The 18,708-nt window shown below is 37.4% G+C and overlaps 1 protein-coding gene across 3 annotated transcripts in view; it reads left to right on the plus strand.

The window, feature by feature from the left end:
• Window positions 1–18,708, plus strand: part of ZBTB7C (zinc finger and BTB domain containing 7C) — a 565,868-nt gene that overhangs the window by 454,135 nt on the left and 93,025 nt on the right. The gene's annotated exons all lie outside the window — the stretch shown is intronic.

Raw genomic sequence — 18,708 nt, forward strand, 5'->3', positions numbered from 1 at the left:
TCTCCTGCTTCTTCCTGCCTGTCTTCTCATCCCTTTAGTAAATTTTGCATCTTGATATTTTAAATCTCCACTCATTTCCTGGTTCAGCTGGGTCTCCAATTCCAATAATATCATCCTTTCCTTCACAAACGTATAATTCCAGCTTCAGAAGGCCTCTGGCAGCTAAATGGGCCTTATATAATATAATCATTTCCTACTCTCCTCAGGCTCACCCCATTCGCTGCAATCCATTCAGGATGCCCTGTTGAAAGTTAGAGGGGCTTCCCAATGAATTTTAGTCCCTCCCCTCTTATCTTTTGCATTCTCATTAGTTCTAATAGGTTGATGATTTTCACTAAGGGATAGACTCAGGGGTCCTCAAACTACGACCAGAGAGCCAGATGCGACAGCTGAGGACGTTTATCCCCCTCACCCAGGGCTATGAAGTTTCTTTATTTAAAGGCCACAAAACAAAGTTTTTGTTTTTATTATAGTCCAGCCAGTGAACTGACCCCCTATTTAAAAAGTTTGAGGACCCCTGCTAGCTCATTTAGAGGGCAAGGTAAGCAAGACAAAATAGCCCCATCTTACCTTCGAACTATTTGTCTTAGCACCTCCAATTTAGAGTCTTTAATTTCTCCCCCAGACCTTTTTGGAAGGTGGTACAAATACGCCAAATGGGATTCTGCACTTTTTAGAATGCTGGTTTTTTTTTTTTTTTTTAACCCAATTCCATTTAAAAACAAATTTTAATTTTTGTTTAATTCTGCACTTTCTGATGAGCATTTTGGATAGGCCTCTAGATCTCATAAAAAGAGGGCAAGCTGCTACAGAGTTAAGAGTCATTTCTCTTTCTGCCACTTGTGTTCTGTGTGACCATGGGCAAGTCCTATCATCTTTGTCAGCTTTGGCAAATTCAATTGAAAAAACAAACAAAACTAGTTACCTCTTTTGCAAAGCACTAAGTGCTGGGGGTACATACAAAGTGCCTTCCATCATAGACTTTATCATCTAGTAAAGGGTTCTGTTAAATGATCATAGGGAACCTTCCATTCCTAACATTTGTGAGTCTGTAAGTGTATTCTTTTAAGTATTTCAATTGATCTGTGTTGGTACAAATCTTGAACTTTGAGGTTTCTAGGAAGACCCTCAAAATCTTTCCTTTGCTATCACACTGCCTGAAATTCTACTATTAGGATGCATTCTTTTGGTTAGCATCCCATATTTTTACAGCACTTTTTGATTTATTAAAAATCATTTTGCTCACAGTATTTCTATGAGAAAGGAAGTACAGGGTATAATTATTTCCTTTTTGCTAATGAGAAAACTGAACTTAGAAGTCCCATGACTTGTCTGGGTGAATGAGTGTGAGATTCTGGACTCCACCCTCCAACGTCAGTGCCTTTTCTATCCTTAACTGAGTTATTTATGCACTGCTACCTCTGGAGTCCTTTTTCTTAAATGCTGTTTCCCTGACTGATAGCATTTCGGTTATACATTCTAATGAATTTATCTGATATTTTTGCTTGCGAAAAGACAACTTAGGTACTAAAAGAGGGGTGTGTGTGTGTGTGTGTGTGCGTGTGTTGGAACTCAGAATCCAGATGAATGAAAGGAAAGGATAGATGTAAGAGACCTGGATAACTAAAGCCAAATGCCCTTCTTTCACTAGTTTACTGAGACTTCTAATTGCTGTAAGAATATAGAAAGAAAATGAGAGCTTCATTCTTTTGTGTCTCCAAATTCTGAATTTCTCCTTTTAGTGAGCTTGTCTGCTTTGACTCTCTATAAATCATTTCTCATTTTTTCTTTTGGCCAATTGTTTAGGTCAGGTTGTTTTGATATTGGTATTTTTGTCCCTTTGTTCTGAAGTATGAGATGATGAAAGGCCTTAAGGAATCCCATTTTCAAAGAGCCTTTATGTCAGATAATTTCAGAAATGGTAGAGACCTGAAGTGATCATCTGATCCAATTCCCTCATTTTGTTGATGAGAAAACTGAGACCTGGGAGAGTGAGAGACTGACTTCCCAAAGTCAAGTAACTAATTACTTAGTGGAAGATCTCAGACTAAAAACTTTCCTTGTTCTATGTTCTTCCCACCACAACACAATCTTTCTGTTTCAGTGTCTTCTCTCTTAACTCTCCTAAGCCTCAGTTTCTCATCTATAAAATGGGGATAATAATATTTGACTTCCTTCCCAAGATTGTAGTGATGATATTCCTTTGACAATATAGATCAATATGAACCTTGATTTTTGTTGCCATTCCAATTAGAGAATAAATGTAAAGTTTTTGTTTTTGTTTTCCTCTCCCCCTTCTATGGAAAGAAAAGCAGGGGAGATAGGGAAAGATTGGCTCTTTCAGAAAAATTTTGATGTTATGTAGTCTTGAGGACAGCTAGAGTCTCCCTTGAGATGCACAGATCTAGAGACATTTATAAATTCATGTCCAGCTTTAATCATTCCTAATTTTTTTTTTCCTTTTCCATAGAGGTCAGAATTTAATTATGTTAAGACAGTCTGGGTGTGTGCTGTGTGTTACATAATCACCACACCCTCTGGATGGCTTAAAGGCCTAACCTGAGCTCTGAGCCCATGGAGCCATTTCAGGTGTATTGCTGATTTGCACAATCCACCCCCACTCCACCCGTCCCATTACTTTTTATGTTGCTTCCTGTTTTATTACTATTGCTGACCAGCTTGGGAAAACGCTAGCATTTTACATTTAAAGAAGAGTACTATTCCATTTCCTAGTTAATGAAGACTACTCTTAAAATTGTGAAGTACCAGGGTTCATAAGATCATAGTTGTAGCATGATCAGGGACTCGGATCATCTGTCTGACGTCATTTAACAGTTGAGGAAACTGAGCCCAGATGGTAAGGCCCACAAATAGCAAGTATTAAAGGCTGAATTTGAAATTAGGTCTTTTGACTTCAGAGTCAGTAATTAATCTTTATTCTTCCTATCATATTTTCAAAGACTGGGAAAAGGATTCCAGTCTTTCCAGTTTTTACTGTTCAAAACAGAATTCATATTTGCCCCTCCTATGCTATTTTTATTTCTGTTCCTACTTCTGCTATCCTGGGGGATTGGCTATATCTTTATTCAGAAATCCTCTTTGATCCTTCCTTCTCTTTCAATCAATCAATAGGTATTTATTAAACCAGGAACCATATGTGCTAGGCGTTAGAGATATAAAGACAGAAATAAAATCATCTCTCCCCTCAAGAAAAGAATGTAAATTCTATTGGGAACACAAATAATATTTCAATTAACCAAAATGTGTAGAGAATGTATTACATGAAGGGAAGGGAAGGAAATAAACATTTATTAATGACCTACTATGTGTCCAGCATTATATTAAGCATTTTACAAATGCTCTTAGTAAATGGAAATCTGAAAGAGAATATGTTGAGAGTGAGGAACAGTTAATGGTGTAAATTTTAAAAAGTGGGGAAAGGGAGTAGCATGAAAAGGCAACATGACAGACGATAGCTAGGTAGTACAATGGTTAGACTCTCAGGGGTCCTCAAATTTTTTAAATAGGGGGCCAGTTTATTGTCCCTCAGACTGTTGGAGGTCCAGACTATAGTAAAAAACAAAACCTTTGTTTTGTGGGCCTTTAAAGAAAGAAACTTCATAGCCCTGGGTGAGGGGGATAAACGTCCTCAGCTGCTGCATCTGGCCTGCGGCTGTAGTTTGAGGTTAAAGTATCTGACCTGGATTTCAAATCCAGCCTGAGATACTTACTGACTCTGAGCAAGTCATTTAACTCTTGTTAGCCTCAGTTTTGTCATCTGTAAACCGTGGATAATAATAGCACCTACCTCCTCGGGATTGTTTTGAGGATCAAGTAAAATAATAATTGTAAAGCCCTTAGCACAATGCCTGGCATATAGTAAGTGCTATAGAAATATTAGCTGTTATTAATAAGGCTAGGGTGGAACTAGATTGTGGGAGGAGTTAAGTGGCAAGGTAAAAAGTGTGTTTTATTGTATGATTGATGGGAAGCCAAGGAAGTTTTTGAATAAGCAACTGTCATTACTAGACACGGATTAGTTTGGGTGTTACACAGGTGAAGGGAGGGAGATAGCAGGGATACTTTGGAGGAGGATCAACAGGTGTGGACCCTCCCTCCTGACCTCTGCTTTTAGAATCACTAGTTTCCTTCAAAATTTAGTACAAGGCCAACACCCATAGGAGGTCTTTCCTGATTCCCAATTCTCCCCATAATCATCTTGTATTTATCATACATTTTGTCTGCGTATAGGTTCATATATTGTCTCCCAACAGAACTTACATTCTTCCTTTGAGAGGAAGGACTTTTTAATTTTAGTCTTTATAAGCTCAATGCCTAGCACACAGCCTGGTTCATGATACAATAACTGTTTAATAAATGGTTGTTGATTGATTGAAAGAGGAGGAAGAACCAAAGGTCTTAGGTCTAACTTTTTGTGGCATTCATAGGAACTTTGTCCTTATTTTTTATACTTGTGGATCCTGGAAGCAAGCACAAACTTAGTATTCATTGAGAATGACCTTGCACTTTTTGAGTGACATAGAGGAGTTCTTTCTTATTTAAATAGTCCTTATCAGAATCCCCAATATTATGAGGTTCTGTTTGGCTTTGGCCTGAACCTGTTATTTCATTGGTTTAAAGAATTCTCAGTAGGAAAACTCATTTTATCACTGTAAATTAATAGCTATTCTAGAATTTATCATCTTTAAGAGTAAACCTGAGTATTTAGATAGTAAATGACAAGAGGGTGGAGGTGTATATGTATGTGTGTATGAACACTTGAACTCGGGTCACTCCCACTTGAGACTGGCTCTCTATTCACTATTACATCATGCTAACTCCCTACAAAGTTGCTTAGGTAAGCTAAAGCCATTCTAACATGAACACAATCATTAATAAATTTACTATTCAAAAAAATTAGTTCCCATTCAAACTTTCCTCCTTGCTTAACACTATTGTCTATACCCACACAATCTGACAAAATTTTTGTCAGTCTTTAATTGTTTGTTAGTAGAACCTCAGAAAAGAATGATTTAGATTCAAACAGATTAAAAGGTGCCCTTGGGACAATTAATAAAGCCCTTAAATTTTCACAATAAAAATTATAATCCAAAAGTTTGACCTAAAATAAAGGATGTCGTATTGTACCATCAACAACAAGAAGGGAAAAAAAAACAAATCTGTTCCCAAATCAGCACTCGATTCTTTCTTCATTCTGAGAATTAGTGAAAATTACAATTATAACCTACATTGTGTTAAATGTTAATTGTGTTAAATGAATTTATTTTTATAATGCTTGTTTTATTTTTCATGAAAGCAGCAGAATTCATTCAGTGTTCAAATGGGTTTGAATGAACTAGAGGTCTGGAATGATCAGCCTTCAAATGTATATTGAGGGCATACTCTGAACAGTGCTAAACTCTGTAAGAAATACAAAAAAATGAAAAGAAACATTCAATTCAGCAAATATTAAGTATGTTTTATGTGCCAAGAATTGTGCTAGGCATTAGATATATAAAAACAAAAAGGAAAAAGTCGCTTTCCTTTTTTTTAATCTATTCACCATCCATTCATTCATCTATTCCTATCCTACCAACATACATATATGAACAGATATATATGCAAATACATAGCACATATAAATAATGCAAATAATTTTTTTAAAGAGTGCTAGTAATGATAGGACTCATTATGGGATTTGTGTAGGTTGTGACATGAGCTATACATGCAAGCTAGTTAGGGATTCTATGAAGTGGAGACAAGAAGGAAAAGAATTCTAGATATGAAAGATGATCATCTAGATTCTTTAACTTATCTTTGCATTCTGACCATTTGTTCACGCATATTAATTTGTTTCTCCTATCCAGTCTGAGAGGCCACCTGTATATCTCCTTTCCCTTTTCACTCTGTAATATTAATGCCAATATTGTAGCGTCTAGTTTGCAAATCATAAAATATAATGGAAATATGAGGTATTATAAATACCTCAGTCAACAAACACTTATTAAGCACTGTGTGCACAGATTTGTGCTATTAAATTGATAACAGCAACAATAAAAAAAAAAGTCTCTCTCTTTAAGGAGTTTATATTCTAGTTATTCTATCAGTGGAATACTCTGTTCATCAGACACACAGAACACAACTCCTTTGGGTTGGCTGAGACTTAGTGAGTTGCCAGGGCCAAAATATCTCTGGTCATTTGGCAAATCTGATGATGAGTCTCTCTTGAGTCAGCTAGGCTGATCATCAGATGACAGTTATTGTGACCATTCCCAGGTCTATGTTGGAAGGTCTGTGCTTCCTATTTATCTTGTACACAACTTTTTTGTACAATTTGTTGCTTCCCTCATTAGATTGTTAGTTCTTCAAAGACAGAGATTCTCTTTTGCCTTTCTCTGTAGCCCCAACACTTAACACGGTGTCTGGCACATAGTAAACATTTAATAAATGCCTGTTGACTGACTATGCTTTATTGACATAAGCTTTAGCATTCTAATGTAATCTCTAGTTCATGACCAGAAATCAGAGGACTTGCACTGAGGACACAGAGTGCATAAAACAATTAAACAATAATATAAAATGAAATATAATCCCGTGCAAAATAGTCTGATGCAGTCTACTGCATCCTACTGGCAGAGGAGCCAATGGGAAAGTAAGAATCACATAACCATACAAGCCTTTATAGAGTAGCTGGGATTTGAGATTCTTTGTCCTTGATGGAGGTTAATAATAATCATAATTGACATATATGTAAGGATTTCTGCTGGAAGCTTTCATCAAAACAATCCTATGAGGTAAGGAGTATAAATATGATGATCAGATAGAGAAACTGAAGCTTAGTTAAGTGATTTGTCCATGATCTTAAATATGTTAGAATCAGAACTCAAAGTGAGGTCTTTTCCTAGGCCAGTATTCCTTCCATTACATCCAAAGTCAAAGCAGTATCTTAGTAATCATAGCAGCAACAACAATGATAATAATTTACATTATATAGCATTTTATTTTTTTAAACACTAGCATTTTTTTTCAATTACATGTAAAGACTAATTTTATCACTCATTTTTTAAAAAAGAATTTTAAGTTCCAAATTTTCCCCATCCCTCTTTTACTTCTCTCCTTCCTAAGACTGTAAATAGCTTATATTTGTGTAATCATTATATAGCCTGTTAAGGTTTAAAAAAAAAGAAACTCTCTTCTCAAAGCAACCTTGTGAGGTTATGTTCTGGAAGTATTTTATTATGCTTATCTTACAGATGTGGAAACCATAATTTTGAGAAAGAAAGAGAATTGTTGAAGGTTACATGGAAGGTAAATGGCAGGACTTTTCAGGAAAACCCTTCCTGTCCCACTCCAATGTTCCTTCCACTTTTTCATGTACAGAAGAGAGAAGAGAGGCAAGGAGGCATGAATAAAAGCATGGAAGCTGCTAAATATTCACCAGAGAAATTCACAGCCAAGAAACCACAGCCAGACAGCTCAATGGACCATCATCATTCTGCTTGTCCTGTGTTCCAACTGACCCATTACCATCTGTCCCAATAATTCCTCTGCTTCCTCTGGCAGGAAAAATAGCATTTTAGAAATCTGGATCGAATATTCCCTAATGTCTGCTATTTGCTTACTTGTGTGATCTTGAGCAAGTCACTTTCCTTAGCTTGACCTACATTTTCTCATCTGTACAATAAGGGAACTTGTTGCCCATTTAACCTCTAAGATACCTGTTCCTTTCCTGTTTGCTATAGGATCCCATGAGCCTATGCTGCAGATGCCTTTCTCTCTCTATTAGGATCCCATAAGTTGTTTTGGTTCCTTATTTTCCAAAGGAAAGACTGCTTTTCCTTCCCCTTTCCCTTATCCACTGGCCCAGTTCCCCAGTGTACCACTTTGGCCTGGATTACTGAAACTGGTGACAAGAAAAGCAGTCCCCTTATTAAAATAATGTAATGTCTAACTAAAATAGAAACCTGAGATAACAGTTTTTGATGTTTTAATGACTGGGCTCATTAGACAGACTTCCCACTTAAAGTGTCTGTCTAGCAATTAAGGCTAAAAAAAATCATAAATGATGACCACACCTTCTCCAGCTTAATGGTTACTCTGAAGGCTGGTCTTATTATCGCAGTGATACAGTCTGTGATAAAAAAGAATTTAAGATACTCTCCCAAGATTTATTTGCCCATTAGCAAGCTGGAGGAGGAAGGTTAAGAGTACTCTTAAGGTCAAAACTGGAAAAAGATCTTGTGAATAATAAGGCTCCTTGAATTTCCCTCCAGCTGAAATAGACACCTCCTGGCCTGATGGTGAGGTCCCTTCCTTCTCCAGAGGGGTTTTCGTTTCCTCCTGTCACACGGAAGGACTGTGAATTGTTACTCTGAGTGAACCCCAGACATTTTTTTCAGTTAATTGTCAAGCTCCCAGAGCAAATGGCACAACCACTGAATTCTGGGTCTATTATTTCCAGCTCAAATCTGCTGACTTGGAGAAGGATGTAAGGGGGGAGATAGGGAAAGGAAAATTGGAGCTGGCTCCCAGGCAGGCTGGAATGGGGTAAAGTCAGTGTTCCTTTGAGGGGATATATGTGGGGAGAAGGAAAAGCGTTCAGAGACAAATAAAAGGGAATTTTTGAGAGGGGGACAGGCCGAGGCGTTCTAATAAGCCCATGTAACTGTTATAGCTGAGCAGGTTAAAATAAATACCGATAATTTAAAAGGGAATTGTTTCAAAAGCAGAGGAGGTGGGGAGGGTACTTTCACCCTTTTATTACCCTTGTCTTGAGTGATGGATGATATTTGTACAGCATTGAAGTTGTTAACTGAGCTATTATACCTGTCTTAGGGATAGGGCAAGGTTTTTTCCCTGGGGGGTTGGGGGGCGATGTGTGTTCTGATACCAGCGCTTGTTATCATCTGGGCAGCCAGAAAGTCGTGCACAGCCCCTTTCTTTGAGACCCCCCTAAGGGTGGGACCCAGGTTACAGGAGTGGACTTTCTTTAGCTCTCCTGATCTAAGACTGCATTTTGCAAGGATCAAAATACTCAAATTTTAGAACTTTGCAAACTCTCTCCCAAATCCAATCCCAGACCTAAGAGTCTGCCTCTATACCTCTGATGTGTTTGTGAATTAGTCAGGCCAGAAGTCTGGAGCTCAAGGCAAGAGAACTGCAAAATTTAAGCAAGCTTTGCCCCACCCTCAAAATTTGTCTCCTTCCCATCTGCATCCTTTGGTTTTCTTTATTACTTAGTTGCCTTCTTCAGGAGGCTTTGTTCAGGTCTTCCAGCTGCCCTTTTTTTTTCATTTCTTGGTATATATTTCATATGTATATTTGTTATTTGCAATAGACCGTGAGCTCTTGAGGGCAGATGTATTTTTTGTACTTATTTGTATCCTCAGTGCTTAGCACAGTACTTGGTATCAGATAAGCACTTATTAAATGCTTGTTTACTGACTGACTGAACAAAGGCCAAAGTGGAAGTCAGGAGGCTGTTGGTCCATCGTTGTGGTACCCAATGGTGAGGAGAGAGCTTGATAAGGACTATGGTCTCCCAAGGCTTGTGCCGAAAAGGGGGGAATAAATGGAATAAAGGAACAATTTCTTTCCTTCCTTCAGTAGCCCTGCCATGGAAACTTGCCAAGGCCACCCACAGTAAGTTATTATTTAACGCTAATGAGCTCTTTGTAATTAGGGAAGTATTTTACAGTCACTATTAGTTATTCCTGGCAAAGACCCTAAGAATAGGCAACATGGTTATCACAGTTTATCTGTGGCACAGAGAGACTAAATAGCCTGCCACCTTTCCTGTCCCCTTCAGATTTGTGTCTGGAACCTCTGGGAAAAGGTATGAGGCTGCTATTGTGCTGCTTGGCTGAGACAACAGAATTAGGACTAGGGGCTGAAAGACACAAAAGAAAAACTTAAACAATTAAAGCTATCCCTAAGTGTAACAGGTCACCTCAGGAGAAAGCTAATGGGGGCAGGATGAGGAGGAGGTACAGGGAGGAATATAACTTTTGCTATATTATATTATATTCTGCTATATTATATTATTTGCTATAATATATAACATTTGCTATATTCTATTATATTCTTCAAGAAGATGCTGAATGGCCTCTTGTTAGGAATGTTATTGGTTATATTATCTGCTTTTGGTAAAGTTTGGAATAAAGGGCCTTCAAGGCCTTCTCCAACACTAAGATTCTATGATTCTATCCTCTGAGTCACTCCAGCCACCCCCAACTTCCCTCTTTCTGCTAATGCCAATGGAAAATGGCTAATTCAAATATATTTTACCATACCCCACCCTGTCCTCTCTACTTCTTCCCTCTCCCTCACCTCCATTACCTAAGAATGGCTAGTTCTTCCTTAAGTAAATAAAATATTCAGTGGTAGTCCTTCCACTGAGCCCAGCCAGGCAACTCTCATTGCCACCTACCTCAATTAACTGCTAAAAATATGGCCAATCAGATAGCCCAGCTCATGGCCCAGCAGCAGAATTCCACTAGCCTGGCCTGCCACCTCCCTCTCCATGTTCAGATGCTGGTCAATTCTGAGGGTGTGTGTGTGTGTGTGTGTGTGTGTGTGTAAAATGCTGGCTCAGGAAGCAATTTGGTGGCTGCCCTGATTTCATCAAGTGTGCCATTTCCTTTCCTTCTAAGTACCAGGCCCATAAAATGTATTTGCAGGCAGAGAATCCTGTGTGATTCCTATTTCAGAATGTTCAATATCAAACCTCTCTGGATGCTTGACCAGTATTCTTGCCACTGACCCTTCTTTAAGGATTTAGGCTTGTTGCAAGATTATGCTTCCCCTTCTGCCTTCTCTCCTTCTTTCTTCTGCCTTTCTCAGAAGGTAGAATATGTCGCTTTTCTTTTTTTTTTCTCCCTTTCAACTGAGGACAGATGCATTTTCACAATTATTTTCTTCTTTGTTTCAATTTCGATTTTTTTTGACTTCCCCTAAAAAGGTCACAAAAGTATTTACCTACCAGAACCAAAACAAGCTTCCTTAAATGAGAATGATTTTAAGGTGACCAGATGCCTCTCTGTGCTTGCTAAAGGTCAGTTGGTAGGATAGTGAAAGAACAGGCACATTTATTAGGACAGGCTTTGACATGTCAAAGCGATTGTTATAAGCCAGATTGTGTCTATTTTGACCAGTCTTTCTGTTTGAAATATGGCTTTCTGTACCTGTGGGCCAGAACAAAAGAGCTTACTAGCTGTCGAAATCAATTTGATTTTCCTCATCTCGCTATCTGGATGTGATTGAAAAAGACCTTACTGATCTACATCTGGCAAAGAGTGTTTAGGACTTCCCCCTCTCCCAGATCTGTCTTACATTTGTGTAATTTGTTTAGGGACAGTCCCTTATAGCTTTATGGTTACTCAGCTTCTAACTATGACCAGAATTGGGCTAAAGAGGAGGCTCCCTATTCTCTATCTATAGAATGGAGACACGAAAGATAACTTTTACCTTAAAGGTATCAGACAACATAAATATATCTCAATTGTCACTCTGGGACTGAACATGAATCTGCAATGATACCTGGGTTGGGTTGTTTTGGGGTTTTTTTTGAGGGGGGAAGGGGGATAATCCTTAGCATTGGGGGAGATTTCATAGTGATATGATATGCTGTTTTAATAGTGGCTTAGAACCAAGTTATTTAATCCTAAAGTCTCCCTCAGTGAAAGTGTAGACACTCCCAGGTTTATGGACATTTTTACAGCAAATTTAATCATTTTTCCTGAGAGAGAAATAACCCAGTAAAGCTTAGCCAGGTAGGAGAGGGATATGAGGAATGACAACTATTGCTCAGTATGGTTGCTAACATATAAGTATGGCCAGTTGCTGCTTCCCTAGACAGACTGGTGTCCAGGAGCAACCATTCTGCTCAGTCTGCTGCTTTTTCTTTCAAATCCTTCAATTCTAAGGAAATGTTATGACATCAGGAAACAGAAATTACTCAAGAAATAATGGCAAATAATTGTGTAGCTCACTATAAAAATACAATGAAATTGTAACTCAATTCATTAAACTTTTATTGAGTACCTACTATTTATTGAGTACCACAGTGCCAAACTGTGATAGCCAATGAAAGGTTTATAAGGTACTTAAGAAACTTACAATAAGAATAACTTGCATTTATAATATTCCCTCTGAGTAATTTCCCATCTCAGAACTCACAGTTTTCAGATTGGTTCTCTAAAGAGGGGTGGAAAGACTAGACTCATAGGTTTCAAAGAGATCTAGTGAGTCTGGGCTCCTGTTACTATAGCTCATGAGCCCCTATCTGTAAAGCTCTTCTTCACAGTCAGTCAGTGGATACAATTAGCTCAAAGCAGGAGCATTTATTAAATAACATGGCAGAAAGAATAGCGACAAAAAACTTTCTAATAAGCTTAGGATATACTCTTTCACAAATAAACATAGTATCCATAGGAAGAATAGTCACAAAACTGGACTACAGATAATGAGACATATATGTAAGGAACATGTGGCCAAGGCAACTCATGTCTCTGTCCTGTAGGACCTTGAAGTCCTTTTTCCTTTCTTCCCCTCCCCATTCCCTTCTCCCCACTGAGTCCTCTCAAGGACCAAGGCTAGTTCTTCTTTGTATCCACAGTCAGTTGCCTTCTCTGTTGCCATAAGAGCCATTCCACGAAGTTGCTCCTTTTCTAGGTCTGTTTCTTTTTGGGGAATGTATGCTTCAGCTCCCTGCTAGAGGTGTTTCAAATATGCTTTGCCAAAATGGGCCAGTAACTCCTCTTTAAAGTGCCATGGCTTACAGGGGAGTACAGAAAATCCTCACCTTACTCCATCCACTACCTTCTGTAGAGGTACAGGGTCAGATCTCATAAAGCAGCTGCTGATCTGGACTGACCCAAATTGACTTCCTCTCAAACTGTTCCACTGTTATTTAAAGGCCATCTGGAGAGAGAACTAATCATTACCCAGCTACTTGGTGTTGCCCCATCCAGCGCAGTCAAGTTCATACTTTGTTCATTTTTTGTAAAGAGATCACTGCATATAACTGCTTCTTCATAATTTAACACCTCTTACTTCCTAGATTAAATCCTGGGGTAGGAGCAAGGGGTGGTCAGAGAGCAATGTCCCTACACATTCATATAACTTTTTATCATTAAGCACACATTATCTTGAGGCATCCTTCAGACAATCCTTTGAGTTAGGTTTCCATCAATCAACAAATATTTATTAATTATCTACTATCATCCAAATACTATGCTAGAAGCTAGGAATAAGAATACAATGAGTGAAACAATTCCTACTCCCAAGGAATTTATATTCTAATAGAAAACACAACAAAGAGATATATAGATATATGCAGATTAAATATAAAGAAAATAAATGCAATGCAATTTTAGAAGGACTATACTTCTTTCAATGCCAGTTGGGAGCAATCAAAAAAGGCTTCACCTAAAAAGTGATGCTTGACCTGCATCTTGAAGAAAGAGAGGGATTCTAGGAGGCAAAGGAAAGGAAAAAGTCTATTCTAGACATAGGAGTCAGTTGGTACAAAAGTAGGAATATGAGATATGAATAGGTCATACAAGTGTTGTTGCCATTTTATAAATGTGAAAATGAAGCTCAAATAGGTAAAATATTAGATGACTTATCCAAGGCTACGTAGCTCATAATAGGGAGAAATGGGAATTGATATGATATTTATGATTCAAAATACAAAATACATTATGGGGGAGGGTACAAGGAGGTTTGAGGGTAAAACATTTTCATGAAGAGGAAAAAGACTGTCTAATTTGACAAAGTGACTGAGAAAGATATAAACAAAGTGTTTGGATGGAGTTAAGTTATCTGAGGGGGACAAGGTTAAAATTGTATTCTGGAACCAGAGAAGAATAGACTTTGAATGTCTGGCTAAAGACTTTGAGCTTCATATAAAAAATGAGGGATCACAGATCATTTTTTAAATAACATGATGATAGGAATAAATGGATCTTAGTTAACAAGTATCTTCAATGTACTGTGATTTTTTCCCCTTCCCTTTTAGGAGAAAAATGTATTTGGATTTATTTTGTGGGTTTTTCTTGGTTCAGATCTATGATCTAAACTTTTCGAAGAATTCCTAATGTATAAATTTCTCCCACTGATGCAGATCAGTTTAGAGGATCAGAGATCTAGAGATAGTAGGAACCTCAGAGTATATCTGCTACAATCCTCCCCCCCCCCGCCCCCGCATTTTATACTGGAAAAAATATGTCCCCTGAAAGGTTAAACACCTGCTCAAAGTCACAGAACTGGTGAGTGTCAGAACCAATATTTGCACTCAAATTCTTAAACTACAAAACTAGGGCTCTCTCAAGTGTAACATGTATCTGAGTTTCCTGGGACATTGGGTGCTTAAATGATTTGCACAGGATCATTGTGCCAAAGACAAAACTTGAATTTTGATCTTTCTGACTCCAAAGCAGCTTTCTATTCATTATGCTACTTATTTATCTATTATCCTTTTAGAAGAGAAGCATATGAGAAGAAAAAACAAACAGAGCTCCTTCTTTAACATAACTATTTCTCTAGATTTTGCTTACATATAATTTAGTCTCTTTCTCTTTCTTAATCTGCACTTACAACTTTTGTATAATGCCATCTACAGTCATGTAATAAACATCAGTGGTCAGGATGATAATGTTGATGTCAAAAGTGAATCTTTCAGTACCTGGTAGAGGTGAGAGTCCTCCATACCACAATAGAAATAGTTTAATTTTTTTTCCCCCTCCTGAGGTAATTGGGATTAAGTGACTTGCCCTGGTCACACAACTAGGATGTATTAAATGTCTGAGGCCAGATTTGAACTCAGGTACTCCTGACTTCAGGGTTGGTGCTCTATCCACTTTGCCACCTAGCTGCCCCCACAATAGAAATTAAAAAAAAAAAATTCTGTAGGTTGGTAATGGACAGATAAATGAGTATAGTTTGAGTCATTTCCTAATGGAGTTTGTGTATATCTATACTGGGGAAATTTGATTCCTTGACAAAGAAATAAAGTCACAGAAAGGGGCTACAGGCAAGAGACATATTGCAGAGTTGGTAAATATAGTCAATAATAGAGCATCAGTGGGATCCAGAGAAGGAAGCAAAATTGAGAACAAAGTGAGAGGCAGTGACAATTGGATATCAGGTTTATCAAAAGAAAAGGATATAGATTCAGCCAAAGAGATTGTACAATTTGTCAGATCATGTGAGTTGAGTTTATCTATGATCTCAGAAGTTTGTATTTAGAGTTTTGCTGCTATTATCATTATTTAAATTATATATATATATATATATATATATATATATATATATATATAGTTTAGTTATGAGTGAGTATGTAGTCATTGAATCCTCAGAATTTGTAAATGACAACATTAATTGGATAATCTTAATTTTAGCCAAAACAACTGAATATAAGTTGAAAATGATATAAGGAAAACATTGTGTCAAATATTGGCTAAGTAAATGTCAACTTTGACCAACACAACATATATGGATAATAACAAATTAACCATGGAGCAAACAAGCTCCTGGACAACTATTAGATATTAGTCAAAAATAGGGGTATTGTTGATTTTAGTCATAATTTAGACTTTTGCTTTAACATACCTATATATGCAATTACATGGATCATATATATGCATATATACATATCTGATACAGATATATCAGAATTCCATTCAAACTATAAAATCCAGCATTGGAGAGAGTAACACCTATATTTATTATCTTTCTATGTCTGAGAGAGGTGTTTTATATATGTATACATATATACATATATATATATATAACAGAGATAGAGAGAGTAAGAGACAGAAACAAAAAGACAGAAAGGCCAAGTGACAGAGAGACAGAGAAAGAGAGACAATGATAGGGACAGAAAGAGAAACAGAGACAGAAAGAAATGGAGAAGAGAGACCAAAACAGACAGAAAAAGACAGTGACAGAGAAACAAATAGAGAAAGAGACAGAGACACAGACAGAGAGAGAGAAAGAGAATGCATGTGCATGGAATATGATATGATAGTAATAAAATAATATTTATGTGCATTTTATGCTACTTTATTCTTTTAATATGAGTTCATGTGATCTTCACTACATTATCATACCAGCATATAAGTTAACAACCAAAACATATACATATATTCACAAATATATGTATGTATATTATTTGAAGGTTTATAACACACTCTTCTATTAAAGTTTAAAATTGCACTAGGACTTTGGGGGCACATTTTATAGAGCAAGAATAATTACTGTCATTGGCCGAAGAGGAAATTTAGGCCTCTAGAGGTGAAATTACTTGCTTAAAACCTCCAATGTGTTACTAGCAGAATGAGAACTCTGGATTAATATCCTTTCCACTGAAACGTGCTGGCAGGTAGAAGAAAGCTAAAATTGCCATTAGAAGACTTGGGTTTGAACCTTACGTTACCACTCACTAATTAGATGACCTTTGGCAATCACTTTGCTTTTTCAGGCATAAAAATATTCATGTGTAAAATCAGTGGCTTAGATTGCCACTTGGTCTCTAAGATCACTTCCAGATCTTGTAGATTTAGACCTAGTTCCTGCTTGTAAGAATGATGTTTTATGTTAAAAGCTTAATAAATGTGTGTTGAATGAGTTGACTTATTGTGTGCTATATCCCAATCGGTCATTTGTATTCTGAAGTCATGCTCCTGACAGTGTTGATAGCCACACAGAGGAGTGAAGTTGGAGAGAGATGCAGTCCTCCTCTACCCCACACATTGCAATAAGAATGACAGTTATTATACTCAAAGTTGAACCTTCAAGCTGTAGTGTATATGGGGAAAAAACCCAAAAAACTAAAGATATTTATTTCTCCCCTCTGAATGCTAAGAAAAAACAACCTGGGAGAGATGAAGAGGGCCGGGTGGACACCTCCTACAGAACTTTCTGAATCATTAGCCTCATATGTTCATCTGTTCTCCAGGGGTTGACTCATTGATGCTAATACTCTGTCTGCAGTTGCCCCAGGAAAACTTGGAACATTAGTTCACGCTCTCTTAATCCTGGAAGAAAGATAACCATAATGGTTGCTGTGTATATGAAGGTAGCATTCCTGACCTGCTGCCCTGTCAGGAGAGCATAGGCTTTGAGTCACATTCCTGGTCCTAGGAATGAGTTTGTACTTAGCCATTTTGAGCCTGGGGGAGTAAGTTCCAGAACTGAACCTGACCTCTAGTTTTAGTTTTGTTACTTTCTGGCCATGTGAATATTTGTGTGTGTTTTTGAAGACCATTAAAGACTGTTCACCCATCTTTTCCTTCATTCTTACTAACTTCTTAATTACTTATGCTTTGTATTGTCTATTCCTGAGCAATACTATTGACTTTATCCAAGTCTATATGTGATTTCTATATTGCTTTGCTTATCAGGGCTGAAAAACATTCCATTGTCTAACTAAAATAACCCACTGGTTTCCTCAATGAGGAAACTGAGGTCCAGAGTGGGAAATTGACTTTCCTGAGGTCAGACAGCAAATTAATGGCCAAAAAAAAAAAAAAATCTGGTCATCTGACTACCAGTCTACTGCTTTTACCATACCATGTCCAAAAGTTAACCATGTTTGTTTATTTTTTGTGATCATTTATAATAGTTATACTAATAAATAGAATTTGTGTGCTAATTGCCTAAGAGACACTTGTGAGAACAAGAAAATCCACCGATTGTGAATGCTTCTGGCATCTATTAAAACCACCAGTTTATTTCCATTGTGAGAGTGGTTCCGGCACCAGTGTGAGGAAGCAGGACTTTCCCCTGATATTTCCTCCCTTGAACCACATGGTTTATGATTTAATTTATTACAGTTGTGGTTTGTGGACTTCATGTTTTTCCTGCCTTCTTTGGTATAGACACACAGCTTTGGAATCAAGACTTCTGGAAGAACTTTGGGAAAATTAGTTGGAATCAAATTTTGCATTTATAAGAAATATTAAATGTTAGGATGGGATCAGTAAAATAATGGCCTTTTACTTCCTGACCTCTTCACCAATCCACCCACCACCATCGCTACATGAGTTAAATAAAGATGAATAAGCTATAGATTACTCTCATGAAGATCTACTTGGGAGGATAAAATAAAATTGCAATTAAATATAATGCAGACCAAAATATAAAAGTATGGAGAAATAAGAATAAAGCATTATGAGATTTCAAATGTGCCAAAGATCTCTTCCAGCTGGAGAGTTCAGGGAAGGCTTCATGGAGGAGTTACTGGGCTTAGAAAAGTAAGGAAAATTTGAATTGGTAAAGATATGATCCCTCATTCCATTCAAGCAAAGGAAGCTGCAAAATTCATCCTCCTTCAAGTCTTCTCCCCTCTCCATTCTATCCACCATCTTCCTCTACATCTTCAAAACTGTCCAAGTTCACCTCCAACTTGGAGCCCTCCCTGACTGACTCACACCTGATTTCAGTCATGCCAGTCAATCTATTCTTCATTCTTCCTACCTTTTCTGATTACTTATCCCTTCTGTGGTTTATCCCTGAGCAGCTATTTTTGAGTTTGTTCAAGTCTCTATTTCTGACATCTGTGGTTTGACGTACCAATGCCTTTCTTGTCTTGACTTCCAGATTGTAAACTCTCCCATATGTCCCAGACACAGTGTCCAGTACACAGTGAACACTCAGGAAATACACCCTTTCTTATAATCTTCCATGACTACACTTCACTTTAAA

This window comes from Sarcophilus harrisii, chromosome 1 (genome assembly GCF_902635505.1).
Source record: "Sarcophilus harrisii chromosome 1, mSarHar1.11, whole genome shotgun sequence".
Taxonomy (NCBI): Eukaryota; Metazoa; Chordata; class Mammalia; order Dasyuromorphia; family Dasyuridae; genus Sarcophilus; species Sarcophilus harrisii.